Here is a 17,108-nt window from a genome sequence, read left to right on the forward strand (position 1 = left end):
CTAAATATTTAGCTCAAGAAGTTAATAATTATGATGTTCTTTCAAAGAAAATAGGATGAATAATAAAGTAGAAAATAATGAAATAAAAACAATAAAGATGATTATCACATAACAAGCAAACATTAGGATTAAAAAGGAAGTTCCTTATCTGTTAAAGAAACCACAGTAATCACAACAATCAGACTTCAAAGACATAACCATTGTGGCTAGGAAAAAGACAAGGATGCCCCCACCCTTCAGTGTTACTCAGAGACCCTCATTATCCATTATAACAAGAAAATGAGACAACAAAAAAACTGTTTAAAAGGAGGAAAACCTCATTACTTTCATATAACATAATCATTTACACAAAAACTCAAGGGAGGAAAAGATAATATATAAAGATGAGTAGGTTTACAAATAGGTCAGCTATGAGATCTCAAGATTAAATGACAAACATGAAAAAATAAAATTTAACAGAAAAAATACAAAGGCAACAAAAACTAAAATGTCAGATTAAGTTAACAAAAACGTGCAAGACTTGAGGTAGAAAACTAAAAACTAAGGAATTTTTCTACAGAATGAAAAAAAAAAAGAAAATAAGGAATAAATGAAGAGAGATAAAATATTTGGGGATAAGAAAACTCCAAACTAAAAAACCTACTTCCCAAATTAATCAATAAAATCATAGGATTTAAAAAAAAATTGATAAAAAGAGCCTAAAATTCCAGGACCATAATTATCCAAGAATAATCAAGACAATTTTGAAAACAAAGAATGAGGCCAGAGTTGGATGGGGATTATAAAATCATATTAGAGCTACAGTAAATAAAACCAAGATTAAATGTAGGTTAAATGATCAAATAGCAAGACCAGAAGCAGATCCACACATACATGGGGATTTGACAAATGACATCACAAACCACTGGGATTGGACTCAGTACTCTGTATAAGGCTAAATGTGAAGAATTAAACTATTACTACAAAGTATACCAGAATATATTTGTGACCTCTGTAAGGAGAACCTTCATAGATAAGTTACAAAAAGCCTACCTTATAAAACAGAGGGAAAATACGCAGTACCATGTTAAACTACATCACTACTATTATAGAGTAAGACACCATAAACACAGTTAAACTATGAGCCACAGACTTAGGATATTTACAATAAAGCAAACAAAGGATTGGTATTTCCAGAATCTTTTTACTATATTTTTTAATATGGTACCTATCTGTAAAAACCTGTGAAGATTGTTTTATATATAAGTTTCTATAAAGTTTGTAGAAAACTTACAAGTTAAAAAGAAAATGAATGAACTGTAAGCAGTTTGCAGAAGAGGAAATCAGAATGGTCAACAAACATGAAATGAGACTCAATCTCACCAGTAATAAAGGCAAATTAATAAAGAAAGGCAAATTAAAATCAGGTAGAGATATTGAAATTTTAACCCATCAGACTGAAAAATATCAAAAAGCTTAAATTAATCAGGTAAATGCTACCTATACCTATGGGGTAAATGCTACCTATCATACACCAGGGCAAAACACAAACTGCTACAATTTCTTGGTGGCATCTAGTAAAAATGAAAAGCAGGCATTCCTTTTCTTGATATGTATCCTATAAAATGCTCACACATGTGCACCTTGGAGACATGTATGCTTATCGTTAGGCCACAAAAGCCAAAAACTCAAGGTTAAAATGTGTATCAGTAAGAACAGACAAATAAAATCTGCTATGCCTTCTAATGGAATCCTTTATGATAGCTGGAAATACACACACACACACACACACAGGAATTGTACATAGTATTTCAATTTGAATAGATCTCAAAATGGTGAGAAAAAACTAGAAGATAAATAATTTTATACAAACTGTGTTTGTATGTATGTCAATGGTATTTATAAAATAATTTTAAAACCCATATGAGAAATGATGGGCTTTTTTAGAAGCAGTTACATATGTTACCAGAGTCCAAGGCCAGAGCCTCACTGGGGATTCAACAAAACAGGTCTGGCCATAGCACCAAAAACCTAACAGAAAAGGAAAGGGTGAAAAGCATGATAGGAACTTTAATCAGTATAGATGCACCAAAAAAGAGGACCCATATGTCCTTAGCCCTGTCTAATGACTTTGAGGTTTTATAGACAGGGAAATGAGAGTAAAGTTTGGGGCTTTGCATAGTTGCAGGCACTGCACAGCTGCCAAGGCAGGTGATCTTCAAGTGTGATCTGGTCCATCATTATCTCAGGATTGGTCAAGAGGGACTAAGAAACTTTCTTTGACTCATCACAAGATGTGTATCCATCAGACCTATTGCTGACTCCAAGGTAATTCAGGGCAAAGGAGACAGATGCAAATAGAGGCAGTGATGCCACATCTTTAATCTTGCTTTTATCCAACTATCAGATTTTTGCAGGCAAAAGTGAGGAGTCGAAATCCCTGTTACAATTTTGCCACCTTGTCTTTTGTCCATTCCTCAGTCTGAGGGCATTGGAGTGTCAGCCAATCTGCCTTTGCAGGTTTCTTGGCCTGAAGCATATAAGCAATAAGGGTCAGATGCTTAAGCCTAAAAGTAGAAGTATCATTGTAAATTATAAAAGGGAGACAAAGTCAGAATACATCCAACTAACTAACTAACTAAATAAACCATGTAGGGGATTCTCCTTCTAAATACCTCTATGAGTATGGACTACTAAAAAAATATATTCGGGATAAGAAAAAAAAAATAATCATTTCCTTGTTTTTATCTAAACAGAGGGCCCCTGTCTGAGCTATGAGGTCCATCTTTTATGTGGATGTGCGTGATGGAAAGACTTCAGTGTCAGGCAATCTTGCATAAGAACCCCAAGTTACATTTAAAAGAGCCACTGTCTTTCCCTTTTAATTGTCCATGAATGATTGTTCTTTTACTTTTCTACCACCCTCATATTAGTACATTTGTGTTTGGTTATATTTCCCTCATGAGTGTTTGAGTCCAAGCAGATGACCCCTATTTAGGCCTAAAATTAATCTCTTTCTTTTTTCCTGTTAAGTTCTGGAGATATTCCTCATGGGTTACTTTTAGGAACTTGTGAGGATCCTTTTGGCACCTTTAGTCTTTTTTTTTCTACCAGCTATACCATCTGCCAGGAGGGGTTAGGGTGTTGCTGAACACATGTGGTTTCCCTTGAAGCACTGGGGACAGTTCCCTTTCCAATGACCCTCTTCCTCTTTGCAGAATATATCCCAATATCCCATTCTCTAGGGCCCTCAAAATCCTCTTGATTAGCAACTAACTCAAGAGTTACAGGGTCTCTAGAGGGATTCCACCTTTCCCTGGGTCCTAGTTGACCTTGAAGGGCAAGGGTCAAAATATTCACTATTATTTTTTCTTAGCCCTTTTATTTTCCTTGGCTTTGGTCTCAAAGTACCAGTTGTTGAACACCCAGAGGGCCAGTTCTGCCAGAGATGAAGTAGGAATAGTGAGTCCTAATTTTAACTTTTGTATTTTACAGTTACCCCTTCCACTTAATTGGGGTCACCATTAGTATGAAGAGTCAATGTTACATCCTGTCCGTCCTATAGGTGATGGCTTATTATCTCAAATTGTTAGGTTATTCTATTAGAAGTTGTACTTCATAAAACATTAACAGGAGACATTTATAAAGTTTTACAAGAGAAACACAAAACAAAATTAAAAACAGCAGAAACACATTTAGTTTGTATGACTGCTCTGAACCAAGAAACACAATTTTTATAACACTTATATACCTTTGATATTTGGTTACCTTCTACAAAAAACAATAAATAATTTATCAGCTCCATCATTCATGATATCATTTACAAATCCTATTTCTTTTTAAAACCCTTTTGCACCCTACTAGAACTTCCCATTGCCTACTTTGGGGGTTATCCTAACATGGAGCAGTGCAAAAGGCAGAGTCTTAGCCCAGGAAAGGCTGGTATTTTGACAAATGTTAGTTGAAATTTTTACATTTTAAGCTAATATTCTTCTCCCCCACCCTTTAAATATCATTCTACTCAGGAGTAAAAGAAAACAAAGCTCTCATGTATTGAATCTGTGTGAAGGTTAGTTAACATGATATAATCACATCTGAAACCTGGATCCAATGGAAAGACTAAGAAAACACTTAATTTCCCTTTTTTGGTGGAAAAACTGTTTTCATGTTGCATATTGCCAACCTTAAAAATTAATCAGGTTCTCCCTATTGTCTTTCCAAAAATACATATAAATTCCTACCCCAGTGTAACAAATTCTCCCCATATAAATTATTAGTAACAGGTTACTTTTAGCCAATTACATAATCTTAAATGACATTCTGACTCTTAAGAATAAATGAAAAGTTTTAAAATTAAAATAGAATGTAGTAATTTCTGAGGTCCTCCTTAGATGACCAATGTCCAATCCTTTTAATTATCACAGTATCACAGTTTGGAATGCCAAGGGTTTGTGAATATCTAACTATATTTGCTCAAAGAGAACAGTCATAATACAAACAAAAGCACAAAAACATGTACCTGAAAAAAAAAAAAGCCTGTCCCCACAATTGGAGGACACCAGTTTGGTAAGGTGTTTTCCCTAACTTTGCATTTTAGAATACATATACACTTGGGGAACATGAATACATTTAACATACAAAGAAGCCAGGAATACTCAGTATCAGAGCAACACAGAAGTTCTCCCCTCCCCACATAAAAATCATAGTTCAGTAGGGTAACTCTTAATATTGCAGTTTTGCCTTTAACCAGTCTACATAGGTTAATAGCACCAGCAAATTCCAAGATTAGATTTAAAACTCTTCTCTGTTCAGCAAACAGTGCCAATACCCACAAATAGATTTATTACCTGATGTACAAATGTATCTCATGTATGTAAAGAGCACTTAACAAGTCACCTTATATGTATTAAAACTACATACTTTTAACTTTACAAACTCATGTATAACATTTAGACAAAGCATATTTAGCTCTCGGATTAAAACAGTCCCTCCGAAACTAAGAGCAACTTCCTGATAGCTTTCTGTAGGATGTGAATTAAAGTTCCAAATTGTTTTAACTTTTAAACTTCCTCATACTGAGGAACTTGTAAACTTCCTCTCAATTAGGAGGCTCATTGGAAGGTGAGATAGACAGGTTCTCTGGGTAACTAAATCTGCCTACATCTTTGTCTCCTCTTCTCTTCTAAAAGCTTTCCTCACCTTTCAGCTCTCTTAAGATGATTATTTCAGACAAAAAGTCTCTTCCTATCTTCCTTCAAAGCTGGCTTTAACCTACTTTCCTGCCAATACTTTTCAGAGTATTTGTGGAGTATAATGAGCAGCAAAGCCTAGCCTCTTGCGCCTGCTCAATATCAAGATGCATACAGGTTTCTAGTCTCAGACATACTGGTGTCAAATATATCACAATAATCTAACACTGTCATTTAATTAGTTATGAAGTGAGTGTTGAAAAGATTTTAAAACAGAAAAGCACTTAAACCCTAATTCTTTTTAAGACTTAGTTTCCTCAAGTAATGAAAACCTAATGAACACAAGAAATTATTTTAATAAAACACAAAATTTTTATTCTTAAGGCAGTTCCCTTTAAATGTTAATGATAGCCTACTTAATTACACAAATTTGATATAATTTATCTCCCACAAATCTTCTACAACTTCCTTAGACACTCTATAACTTGTTTACATCCTTAATTTTGACCTCTTTTTTACCTATCTTGGACTTTAGGACAAAAAATCTTACTTTAGCATAAAAAATCCCTTCTCATCCAAAAAATTCCCCCAAAATACATCCTAATAATTTTCTCTTTCTTCTTGTTGATTATTACTTGTTGATTATATTCTTCCTTTTTTCTTCCTTAAGTTTAAAATTTAAAACAATCTTTAGAAAATTTCTGAATTTAAGCTAACTAATCTTTTATCAATGACTTAAAATACTTTATGCTTATTTAAATTAAAACATATTAAGGTTTTTTGTGTTCTTTGCATACAGAATTACATATTAATTCGAATTTAACTTTTAGTGATCTTGCTTTTTAGTGAAGAGCAGAAACTTATTCTTTCAAATACCAATAATTCATAAAAATACAATTATTAGTAGACCCAAACACATATATATTCTTATAGAATTTAAGAATACTTGAACTTAGCAATTGATGTTTCAATATTTTTTTAAACATTTATTTTTTTAGTTGTAGGTGGACACAATACCTTTATTTTATTTTTATGTAGTACTGAGGATTGAACCCAGTGCCTCATGCATGCTACGAGCACTCTATCTCTGAGCTACAACCCTAGTCCCCGATGTTTCAACATTTTCACTTACAAATGACTGAGATGTTTTTCCTAACACATACATTTAAAAATGTTTATTCCATTTATGTCTATCTAATTTACCCACTTCAATAGTTATTTTTAGATTACCCAAGAAAACCAGGGTATCAAACACAGTTAACATTTTAAATTATTAATATTATTAGTAGTAGTATTTGCCAAAGAAAAACCCTAAAAGCAATGGATGCTGTATTTCAAACATCTTAACAGAGGCAAATATAGTCCTGATTGGTGAGTAACCTAGGTTAAAAAAAAAAATTGTGTTCATTATTCCAAAGATATCTTTACTTTTATCTAACAAGTTTAAATTATTTTTAAGGATTTACATAAGTTATTTGAACTCAAAGTCATATGAATTTATGTCCTTTAAATTTATGAGCACTTATTTATGTGTAAGCTAATTTGGTACCATGTAGGCACAATGTACAAATACATACAAAAAATGTTATAGTAGGTAGACAGATGTGAGTAGGGTGATGGGAGAAGGGAGAATAGGGCTCACTCCATCTTGAGTGATAAGATCACTCCACTTTGTGGGATGAAAAACTCCACCCATAACCACCACTGTCATAGGTACTTTTTTTTCAGGGCTAGATATGGAAACCAGGGCCTCATGCACACTAGATAAGTGTTCTACTACTGAACTATATCCCCAGCCCTAGATACTACCTTCTTAAAACTAAAAAGAAATGGAACTTTCCTATTTAGGAGTATGCACAGAGAACTGAGGCACTAAGCCATAGCAGAAAGCCATGTTAACCGCCCCAAATGAAAAATTCATGGTGGGAGGATCCCAACTAGATCATAAAACCCTACAATGCAGAAGACACAAGGCTGCTTCCTTTCTTAGAATGGTAGCACTGTGTTTTCCCTGGGGTGTTACTATCTGGGCTTTTTCTCCTGCCACTCTATTATGTAAATTAGCTTTTTGCCTCTTTCTCCTGATCTTTGCAGTCTTGCCCTTGTTAGTGCAAAATACAAGTGCATTAGTTAGCTCAGAAGGTTGCAATTTTGAAGTGGAACCTCCACTAAAATGGGGATCAAATTCAAGGAAGGAGAAAGTGGAGAAAAATCCCATCTGGCACTCCAGGTGGTTTTATGTTTGATGATTATGGTGCCTCAACTTGCAAGTACTTAAAAAAAAATGGGGAACATTTGATATTTCTAAGTTGTTTTTCCTGAGTGCTGATCTAAGTCCTTGGGCTAAAACAAAAATGTACAAGAGAGTTAATAATAATTAGTCCACTATTCAGGACAGCCCCAACAACGGAAACAGCCCAAATACCCACCCATAATAGAAGAGATAAATATGCCATATTATCCATAATGAACAAACTATCAACTTGCATGATACTTTGGAGAATCTCAACCATAATGTTGAGTGAAAGAAGGCAGAACACCTGGTTAAAGAATAGATTCCGTTCATACAAAATTGAAAAGCAAGAAAACCACAGTGTTAGAATTCAGGCACTCTTCAGGGAGAGGGAGAAAATATAACTGGGAGAGGATAAGGGGACTTTTTGCTCTATTTCTAGACCTAGATGGGGCTACAGGTGTGTTCACTCTGATAATTCATCTTATAACTTGTGCACTTTTCTTTTGGCAAGTCATATTGTACTGAAGATATAAAACAAGCTGGGCAGCCCTGCTTGTCAATCTGTGCACTCCTTACTACTGCAGTCAGTGTGGGCAGGTGTCTACCTCCAGGGTCAGCATGTGGTGAGATCAACAGTAACTGCTCCCAGGCACCAGTTCATGTAATCTTTATGAGTTCCCCCAGAAGTTGAGGTGCTTTTAAGGTCTTTATATCTCCATTTAACAAGTGAGGAAACTAAGGCTTAGGGAGAGCAATAACTTGTCCAAAGTCCCAGGCTGGTTAAGTAGTGGAGGAAAATTCAAATAGGACTCCAAAGCTCATGTTCTTGGCCACAAGATAGGAGGGAGTGTGCTGCATGGCCACTGTGCTCTTAATCGAGGGAGTCCTTATAAACACAGCTGCTTGAGATTTGGCTTTAATTTATTGCAGCCAGTGAGCCTGATACAAATATTGAAGTGGCATCACAACAGTCTTTGCACAGAAAGACTAAGAAGATTTTCACTCTCAAAATCTGAAATATGAGGAGGCTGGGGTTGTGGCTCAGTGGTAGAGCACTCGCCTAGCACGTGCAGGGCACTGGGTTTGATCCTTAGCACTACATTAAAATAAAATAAGGGTATTGCGTCCAACTACAACTAAAACAAAATATTTTAAAAATCTGAAATATGAGAAGTTATTAACAAGTATTAATAACTAATAACTTGTCATTTAGGCAGATATATACCTTTTTATTTTGCATCAAAAATATGCTGAGCACTAGAAAATACAGAGGCAAGAAATAATCTGTTCAGAGAAAAAATTAACAAAGAGTGCAATGTTACAATTATTTAAGCCAAAATAACCTGAAATTCTTTCCTAGGGTGCAAAAATGCTGGCTATTTTCTGAAAAAAGAAATCAAATTTAATTCCTTTAAAAATATATAAAAGTTTTCCTTTATTTTATTACTGGAAATTAACCCCAAAGTGCTCTACCACTGAGTTATATCCCCAGCAATGCCCCCTCTTTTTTATTATTATTTTTTATTTTGAGATAGGGTCTTGCTAAATTGCCCAGAATAGCCTCAAAATCACAATCCTTCTGCTTCAACCTCCAGGTGTCTGGAATTACAGGTGTAATCCCAGGTGGGATTACAGGTCGGCACCACTATGCTCAGCTATATGAAATTTTTCTAATTGCAAATGTAATAGATGTTCATTAGAGAAAAGTTAGTGAATGCAAAAAAAGTACAAGGACAATGATAGCTGTAAAGACAGCAATATTACCATTTTTTTAAGAAAATCTACCAAGTGTCTCACTCAGGTATATATACACAAGCCCTCATTTCATTTGCTACCCCTTTCCCAATCCCATTCTTTCCCTTCCTTGAGGAGTCTGCACTTGCTATTCCATTAATGAGTTCTTGGAAAGGCTGGCTTCTTAAACTTTAGACATCAGCAAAATGTCACTTAGAAGAATCCTTACCTGACCCCTTATCTCAAGTTAAGTTTCCCCAGCCCTTGTTTTCTATCACATCCTTCTTATTTTCTTCTAAGCATTTAACGCTATCTGGATTTTCTTTAAAAAAAAAAAAAAAAAATTGGTGGGCTGGCTTTGTAGCTCAGTGGTAGAGTGCTTGCCTAGCACTTGTGAGGCACTGGGTTCAATCCTCAGCACCACATATAAATAAATAAAATAAAGGTACTGTGTCCATCTACAACTAAAACTATATTTTTTAAAAATTGTGTTTATTGTCTGTTCCCTTCAAGAGAATGTGAAATTGGGCTGTAAAAAACCTGACCAATCCTGTTCCCTTCCATAGCCCCACTGTCTCGCACATGGTAGACGCTTGGGATACCGGCATACAGTGCAAAGTTTGGTAATGAACATTGTTTTCTTTTTTTTTTTTTTTTTTTGGATTGAGGATTGAACCCACAGGTGCTCTACTACTGAGCTGCACCCTTAGTCCTTTTATTTTTTGAGACAGGGTCTCTCTAAGTTGCTCAGGGTCTCACTAAATTTCTGAGTTTGGCTTTGAACTTGTTACCCTCCTGTCTCAACCTCTCAAACTGCTGGGATTACAGTGCAGTGTGTGCCACTGTGCCTTGCCCTTTTGATTTTTTGAGACAGGGTCTGGCTAAATTGCTTAGGCTGGCCTCAAACTTGGGTTCCTTCTGCCTCAGCCTTCCGAGTCACTGGGATTACTTATAGGCACATGCCACTGTGCAAGCTAGTAATGAACTTTTATCTACTTAATAAATATTCCTAAGAATGAACTGAATCTAAAAGTAAACTCCTGAATTTGTTAGATTATGCTTACTTTTCTCTAGGCATCTCCTAATAACAAAGCATTATTCTAATAGCTTCCCCAATTCTGATCATATGCATTTCAAAAGGGCCAGAGAGGGAAAAAAAACACAAAAAAACAAATTTTAATTAAACTTTAAGCCCAAGCATGCTAGATTGGGGTCATTCCAAGGAAACACATGTGCAAACTAAACCACTGACAGTTGTGCAACATTCTAATTTTTCTTCTACATAAAAGAAACAATGGGGACTGGGGATGTGGCTCAAGTGGTAGCGCGCTCGCCTGGCATGTGTGCGGCCAGGGTTCGATCCTCAGCACCATATACAAAGATGTTGTGTCCGCCGAAAACTAAAAAATAAATATTTAAAAAATTCTCTCTTTCTCTCTTTTTTTTTTAAAAGAGAAACAATGGTGCAAAGGGGCTGGAAATCCTAATTGCCTAATAAAGATCTTGTAAATATTAAGTTAAATACAAATCACAATTACACACAAACACATCCTTTCATTTATAAAGGAGGAAAAAAACCCCACATATCAATATCCATCCTTGAGGGAAATTTCCCTAGTAGTACCTCTCAAGCTAAACACATAAATTCATAAAAAAGCAATATAATTGAGTCTATTATTCATTAGACTCAGTTAAATGCCTAATTATCTTCACACCCTACCTCTGCTTTGTGCTTAATGACCTCTGATTACATTAGAAACAAGCAAAGCCAATGACATCTGGCCACTGCTTTTCTTTTTCACTCTTCTTGAACCCAGAGGTTCTCACTTTGCTATGCATTACATAATCTTCTGGAGACCCTTAAAAACACTGAAAGCCAGACAGTATTTCAAACCAGTGAACCAATTTCAGAGGGTGGTGGGGCTCAGGTGGCATTATTTTTAAAGCTTCCAATGTGCTGCCCTAGCCCCTCACCTCTCTAAGTGCAGTACATAGACACCACCTGGAGGATGCTAGGAACGCAGACCTTCAACCAGCCACCAACACCCCTACAGACTTTCTGAATCAGAATCTTTTAAACAACATCTCCAGGTGATTTGCATATTGGAAGTCTGAGCATCATCAAATACCCACTTAGGAAAATTAACCTTTTAAAGCTTCAGTTACCTCATCTGTAAAATAACAGCAATAATACCGTCCTCATGGGCTTACTACGAGGACTAAATGAAATAAAACATGCTAAATGTGGAGGTTAGCGCTGGGCTGGCACCGAGATAAGCAGATGTTGCTTATCTCGTATTAATACAAGTCCACACTCTAGGCTTCCTCTAATTCATTCTTACTTGCCTACATTGGTTCCATTTACAAACTCCACTGCTAGCTCCCAAATGTGTCTTATATTGATACTACTTATATGATACAGTTAAATATGCAAATAAATCCGAGTGGATCTAGTTTCTCCTTCCAAGCAGTAAGCCTTCTCCTAGAGTTCAAGGATTCTAGTTCTTCTAGGATGTCAAATGCCTGATGTTGTTTCTCTGCAAATATAAGTTCTCATACATTCCTGACGGTAGACTTTCTGGTTTCTTCTCTCACATGCTCTCCTCTTCTGTAATCCTTCTTCCTGCCTCATAGTCTTCCTGCAAATGAACTATTTTTTTTCTAGGTATGACTTGTACTGTTAAAAGTCCTATAGTAGGCACTTCTAGCAACTAGCAGAGAGCAACAAAGTACATGAACCTTTTCCAACTGATGCTTGAGAGATTAATGTCTCAACAAGCTTCCCTTATAAGGTCACTTTTCAACAATGGAGAAATTGCTAAATGAAATTATGTTAATGAATTTATATCCCAAATAACCCTGAGTAGGCTACTGGGCTTCTGTAAATATTTTTAGTAAACAGACACCAAAGTAGTGCCCATCAGGAGTTAGCAGAGACTAAATGCCTCTCTCTGATTAAACTCATCTCCACTTTCAATAGGGTTCCTTCACCAGAAGGTCAAGGGAAGCTTTAGATAACACTCAAGAATTAGCTTCTGGAACTGGACACTGAAAGATACTTCTGAACAAAATAGAAAAATGTGAGTCTAATGACAGTGGCTAGATGGCTTCAAAATTGGCCAATCCATCATAGCTGGGTTTCATTTTGGCATACATTTTTAAAAACGGTTCAACTTTTAAGAATAAATCTGAGGTATTGAGTTTAAGGGAAACATAAAATCACGTTGAAAACCTCTTTCTGTGGCCCTTACACATTCTCAGTAGATAGTGAGTACAAAGTACCTTTACTCCATTGCCATTTCCCAATTTTGCCCTTGAAATTCCCGCTGGCTGTAGCAGTACCACTCTCGGGTGTATTCTGAGATGTATGGAAGAATGTCTTTCATTCAAGCCTCAAGGAAAGGGAAGCCTGTTGCCTTGAAATGCTGAGGTAGAAGACACACCTGGGTTTTTAAAGAAATGTTTAAAAAGATACATTATATACTGTTTATAAACAGGGTACTACTTTCTTGTAGGTAGAACAGTCCCTGAATATGGGAATCTTTTATAGATTTGGGGGTTGTGGCATGCAACCCAAAGCAAGCAGGAATAGAGACTGGGATAGCCTTGGGATTCCTTGGAAGGAAGAGAAGTGTGGAGCAAAAGCAGACACACCTCTGCACTCAGGGGGGTATAGTCTGAGAACACCATGTTACACAGTAGCCAGTGGGAAAGCAATGACTGGATGGGTCAGGGAAGCCAGAAAAACTGGAGCAAACAGTACACAAAACAGACAGAAGAGCAACAATACTGATTTGAAAGCTGGCCCTTTTGTCCCTGTTTTATTATAAACAGCTTTACCCACTGGAAGAAGAAGAGGAACCTGCTCTAGTTGACATTACATCCCACCATTTCCCTGAATGAGGAATGTTACAAATCTTTATCATTCTCTTCTGTCAGGCTTAATCATCAACTACTTTCCCCTTAGTATTTTCACTCACTCATTCATTAGTTCATTCACTCAAGTCCTGTGTGAGAGGCAGCAGCAGTGAAGATGACAAGTCCTGCCCTCAAGTTAAACTGAACCTTATGAATGAGGCACACCTGAAGAAGATGGGGGGGGGGGGGGAACGTGACCACTCAGCTCAAATATCTCCAAAATAATTACCAGAGTGCTGGGCAGGGAACCGAGTATGCCCTTCCAGAATGTGCTGATACCCAATAAAATTAGAGAGCTTGCAATAGTATAAAGGAACTATTTAATACTGTAAGAGTCAGTGGTAAATCTTCAAAAGCAAAATCCACAACCAAAATACCAAATACAGTTTTACATAAAAGAAATAATTTGAGTCTCTGCTTTCCCATGGAGAGTAAGTGAATGCAGAACTATGAAATGTTTTAACAGGAATGGTGCTTCTTTATACTACAAGAGCCTGTTCAAAATGTATAGCTTAGGAGTGTTGTAGAAATCAATATTTTAGCCTGGGGTGGGTAAAATTTGTTTTACATAAAAACCCAGATAGTAAATGCTATCTTTGCAGGCCATGTATCCTCCATTTGTCTTTGTACAGAAAATAGTCATAGAAAATATTAAACAAATGGGTGTGGCTGTGTTCCCTGCAGACACCCAAATCCATGGATGCTCAAGTCACTCACATAATAGCATAGTATTGCACATAACCTCTGCATATCTTTAATTCATCACTATTTTATACTTTTATTCATCACTATATTACTTATAATACCAAATGCAATGTAAATGCTATGTTTAGGAAATAATGACAAAAAAAATGTCTGCACATGTTTGGCACATTTTTTTCCCCAATATTTTAAGTCCATGGTTGGCTGAATCTACAGATATGGAACTCATGAATCCCATGGGATGACTGTATTTACAAAACAGGCCTAGTCTGCAAATCTTTGTTCTAGTCCTATGAAATGGAATCCCTTGGGGCATCAATAAAATCTCCCAAAATATCTCTTCCCTTGGTTTCCTCATGATCCTTAAGGGCCGTGCTACTGAAAGGAGATCCTAGTCAAGCTGGTAACATGTTCCCTACATGAAATGGTTCCTGGAGGGTGGGCATGGCTGGTATTAATCGCCTGGGCTGTGGATGCAACAGGAGGGCAAGAGTCCTTGGCTTCCTAGTTTACTACCTATGTTAGGGGTCAGAAACACATGGGATGGTAAACTTAAAAAATCTGCACTAGCTTTCTACTTTTTATTCTTCAATGTCTCAGAGCTTCAGGGAGCTCAAATTTTTCATTTGTCAGCCTTTCAAGACCCTGCCCTAGAGATGTTCTGTGACTTCATCTTCCTCTCACATGACCCCTACATATCACCATACCTTCATCTTCCCCTTTTTCCTCTAATTCACAATGTGCCAAGAGACGCAGTAACAAAAGCAAATCAATATTTATAATATGTAATTTTTATTAAAAATAATTGTCAAAAATCCCAAAAGAGATGTCTAGCAAAGAGCCTACAAAACTGCAACTTTTTTTTTTTTTTAATGTGGCACTGGGGATTGAACTGGGAAGATTGGGTACTCTACCACTCAACTGTACCTTCAGCTCATTTTTATTTTTTTTATTTTGAGACAGGGTCTCATTAAGGGATCCTCCTGCATCAGCCTCCCAAGCTGCTGGGCTTACAGGTGTGTGCCACCATACGCAGCCTGCAATTTTTGAATGCATCTGTTACACAAGATTATATATAAGAGTACCCTGTTTGATCCCACATGTTGACTTCAGTCATGAGGCCATACAACATGGTTCTTTACCATACAATGGGATCTAATACACAGAAAGCAATAATAACCAACAATACCTGCAAAACTGCAATAGAAAATTGTATTTGGCCTGGACATTATATAGTGGTGAAAAAAGAGTTTCTATCTGAATCATCCAATGGTGGACAGAACGAAGAGGTTGGGCATGGGGGAAAGGCAAATTATTTACCAGAAGGGAAAGATGAACGTATTCAGTGCATCATTTTCTCAGAGATGAAGAGAATTGAGTCTGAACTTGAATACAACCCACCAAATTAAATAGAGCTTGAATCTTGCCTTCTTCAAACCCTCTGGAGAAACATGCTAGAATATATTATAACAAACATTGCAGCTGCATCAATGATACCTAAAACCCAGTAAAGGGCACTATAATAGACCTTTTTCATCAACTAAGATAATTTTTAAATTAAAAATAAGATATACTTACCTGTAGAATTTCAGATGAGATTAAATCAATAGCTGAAGTTTTTTGTGGTTTTCTGTATTCCATTCTTTAATTAAACATTCAGATTTGCTGTGAAATACTTAACAGAAGAAAAAGATTATATTGTGACAAAACTGGTACTATAACATCTAAAATCAATGTTCTACACTTAGAAAATTGCTATAGAAGTAATTATGTATCAACACTTCTTTTCAATTTTGGAAAAGCACTGATCCCTTCTTCTGCCTCCTGGCTCTCAAATAACCTCATGCTCTAATCTGGAATTATATTTGGTCACTGTTAGACTATTTTTAGGGCTAGAGTTACCCAATGACCATTCATTCTGAATGAGGTTTTTAGTCTAACAGGGAAAAAAAAAGCAGACTCTATTACATATTCCCATCTCTTCCATAATTTGTGTTTCTATCAGTCATCAACACATTCTGAGAGCAGGAGCTCAGCTCCCTGCTTGAGCCCAAGACACCTGGGGAGCTGCAGAGAGGAAAACAAACAAACTTGTTTTTGGTTAAAGGCTGCCAACTCAAATCTTCCTTACTTCTGGAAACAGGAAAAAAAAAAAAAAAGGCATGGTTTGGCAATTTTCCCCCCTTACAAAGGAGTCACCTCCTAAAGGCCGGCATGGACGGCCAGATCTGCTCTGCAAAAAATAAATAAATAAATAAATAAATAAATAAATCTCTAGCCTGGTCCAGTAGTGAAAAGAATAAATAGGAATGCAACGATTACCTATGCACACTGCTGGCATCATTCCTTACTGCTTGGAAAAGTGAGGCTCCATTGCACCTCCAAGATTTCTTTTAAAATGCCTGCATACTACTCATTAAGACCGACTCTTAAGAATCATGCAGCCCCAGCTCCTCGGGGTTTCCCTTTTCTCTTCCCCTCCCCCCCCCCTCGGTCGAATTTCCCCACTCCCATGGGTGCAGATTTTTCTCCAGTTCTCCCCGTGAAGTGCCCTCCTACAATCCGGCCCTGGGGCCCTTCCCCACCGCCACGGAAATGCGTTCGCTCCAAACCTATTGGAGACCCACCAATACCATTAGCACCGTCCGGGTCTTTTCCCGTCGCAGAGACAAACCCCCTCCCTGGTAGCTGGAGCTGCACCGGGCGACCAAAAGGCAGGGCTTGCGCCCTAGGGCAGGAGAGGGTGAACAACCTGCGGCTGCGGCCTGGGCTCGCCACGCGCACCGGCGTCCCTCTGTGTTGCCCACGGCCCCACCAGACTCCTTCTCCCGCGCACACAGGGGCCAGGAATTGCCGCCAACAAGGCCCAAGACCCCAGGGCGTGGCGGCTCGAGGCGCAAACCCAGCTGCGCTTCCTAGAGGGCCGAAAAAGTGGGCGGTGCCTCCGGGCCTCGCCGGCCGATTTTCCGCTTTCCCAAAAGGTTAAGTCCCGGGACCACGCCTGTCAGCCAGCCTGGGTCTCAACCGCCTCCGGGTGGACACAAGGCCCCTGCCTCACACTCACCTCCCGCGCGCAGCGCCCACTCAGCTCCGACGCGGGCCGCGCTCCAGCCCTGCGCGCACACAGAACCTCCCCGCAGCCGCACGCACGCCCGGGCGCGCGCAGACCTCGCGCTGGGGCTGCGGCCCAAGCTATCCTAGCTTGCACGCGCGGGCCCAGGCCCGTGGCATCCTTGCGCGCTCGCCTTGGCGCTCTCTCCAGATCTTGCGTTCCAAACACTGTGGTGTTATGAATGCATTCGGTAGTTGTGACTGATAGAGGTTAGACAACTTAACGGCAGACTTCAGGC

The 17,108-nt window shown here is 37.9% G+C and overlaps 1 protein-coding gene across 7 annotated transcripts in view; it reads right to left on the minus strand.

The window, feature by feature from the left end:
* B3GALNT1 (beta-1,3-N-acetylgalactosaminyltransferase 1 (Globoside blood group)) overlaps positions 1–17,108 on the minus strand; it is a 30,892-nt gene extending 13,784 nt beyond the window's left edge. The window contains exons 1-3 of one of the 7 annotated variants that reach the window (XM_081301448.1): positions 16,823–17,108; positions 15,337–15,433; positions 12,421–12,581 (exon numbers count right to left, since the gene is read on the minus strand). The gene's annotated coding sequence lies outside the window, so the exon portion shown is untranslated. The other 6 variants (XM_081301449.1, XM_081301450.1, XM_081301451.1 and 3 more) reach the window with 6 other exon arrangements.

Source organism: Spermophilus citellus (genome assembly GCF_964194105.1).
Source record: "Spermophilus citellus genome assembly, chromosome: 7".
In the NCBI taxonomy this organism is placed as follows: Eukaryota; Metazoa; Chordata; class Mammalia; order Rodentia; family Sciuridae; genus Spermophilus; species Spermophilus citellus.